This window comes from Apodemus sylvaticus, chromosome 2 (assembly GCF_947179515.1).
Source record: "Apodemus sylvaticus chromosome 2, mApoSyl1.1, whole genome shotgun sequence".
Taxonomy (NCBI): Eukaryota; Metazoa; Chordata; class Mammalia; order Rodentia; family Muridae; genus Apodemus; species Apodemus sylvaticus.
Genome location: NC_067473.1, coordinates 153,486,701 through 153,488,705, shown reverse-complemented (window position 1 = coordinate 153,488,705; position 2,005 = coordinate 153,486,701). Strand labels below are relative to the sequence as shown.

At 43.3% G+C, this 2,005-nt stretch overlaps 1 pseudogene; it reads right to left on the bottom strand.

Moving 5' to 3' along the window:
- Positions 1-390: 390 nt before the first annotated feature.
- Positions 391-1,274, bottom strand: LOC127677610 (voltage-dependent anion-selective channel protein 2-like; annotated as a pseudogene).
- Positions 1,275-2,005: the final 731 nt, after the last annotated feature.

Below are 2,005 nucleotides of genomic sequence, written 5' to 3'. Positions count from 1 at the left end.
CTGCCGCTGCCGCCGCTGCCGCCGCTGCCGCCGCTGCCGCCGCCGCCGCCGCCCCCCGTGAATCAGATTTAATTCTTTTTTTTCCCCATGGTTTTTCCCCTGACTTTTATAAACACCATTTCATTGTTGGTGAGTAGCATATTTAATAGCTAAATACATTTAAATATGTAGAAGTTGCTGAATTATGGCAGCATTAATAATTAGATAGCCATTCAACTTTAGAAACCAGCCACCAATAGGTGACTGTCTACATATTTAAAATACAGTTCTTGTTTCATCAAACTTTGATCACCTTCTTGGGGGAGGGGGGAGGGGAGGGAGCCTGATGGACAGATGGAAATACATTAAGGCCGAATATTACAGTGTTTCCAGAAGTGTCTTTCAAGTGGATTAAGCCTCCAGCTCCAAGGCAAGGTGAAGTTTGTGGCCTCTGGTATTAAAGCGCTTCCTGCTTATCAGCACAGACGTTGTAAGTTTCTTGCCGGGCCTCAGAGTCTGAGTATAGCCCACTCCAATTAAACCAGCTGCTGACTTTTGCAGCAACAGAAGTAGGAGAAGCCAACCAGCTTTCAGCAGGGATGCCAAAACGAGTGCAGTTGGTACCTGATGCTTACTGAAGTGTCAAAGTCTTCACATACTTTAGGATGAACTGACTGTCCCATTGTTGACATTAGCGTGTAACTGGAAGTCCCTAGTCCTGAAGCCTACAGCAAACCTACTTCCTGTCGCCTTTGCCTTGGCACTGTCAAAGGTCAACTGGTACCCAGCCAGCCAGCCCTCTAACCAAAGACGGCTAAACACGGATTGCAGGTTCAGCAAAATCAAAATCGACCTCACAGCCAAGGTTTGCACATCCCCTCTTGTAAGCAGCTTGATGTTTTTAAACCATTTTTCTTTCTATGATGGGTAGAAAAGTCATATCAAAGGTTAGTCTCAAACCTTGAGAGTCTGGTCTTACCTTGCAGCCTCTGCCCGGTGAGTGTTATCAGCGGTCCATTTTTCTGTGACTGTCTGACCACGCTCATACATTTGTATTTGCTCTCCAAGGTTCCAGTAACTTTACCAGCATGTATATTAGATGAACTCGTTGTTGAAAATTCCACACCACTACATGACTGTGATTTTATTTATTTATTTATTTATTTTTGGCACATCCAGCTTTATCAACCCCAGGTCAAATCCTCTGTTGAAAATATTTCAGGCTTTTTGGCCAAGTTTAGCATACAATGGAGGGATATTGGCTGTAGACAAGTCCATACACAGCAGACGGCCATGGTGGAAGTGTGGGTGGGTTAGGGAACAGATAGGGGACAGTTGATCTGTGCATGTCAGGAGGTGATCTGCCTCTGAGGCGGGGCTCTTACGTGAAGCCACTTGCTGTCTGGAAGTTACACTGCCAACACTGCTGCTGAGAGCCCACATTCAATTCTGGTCACTTCAGTTTGAAACTTTATATTCATTAATCAACATTAACTTACTTTCTTTCTCCATAACTTCTAGTAACACCATCTGCCTTCTGCTTCCGTGACTTCTGTTATCAGGTATTATAAATAATCTAATGGTAAATTTTAGTATATAGGACAGTGTATGTAGAGTATATACAGATACTACAACGTTTTACATAAAGGGCTTGACCATCCATGGATTTCGATGTCTGACAATGCCCTAAGACCAAGCTGAGGAAGGGCAATCTACCTCCAAGTAAGACTGCTGAAGTGTGGTCTTCCCTTCTGAGGAATCTTCATATTCTTCTCAATAACTGATTTCCATAGCCGCACAAATAGTGCCCAGAGACACAGTTTCTCTCTATTTCCTCCATATGTCTTATTTTCTGTGTCATTTTTAAACACTGACCATCACCATACAATGCGATCTCTCACTGTGCTTGTGTTTGCACTTCTGCATTGAATAGTGACATTAAAGCCCCTGTTCATGTGCTTACTTGTACCCTGTCTTTGGAGAAATGTATAAGATGCTTGTCAATTTATAAACTCAGGCTGATTTT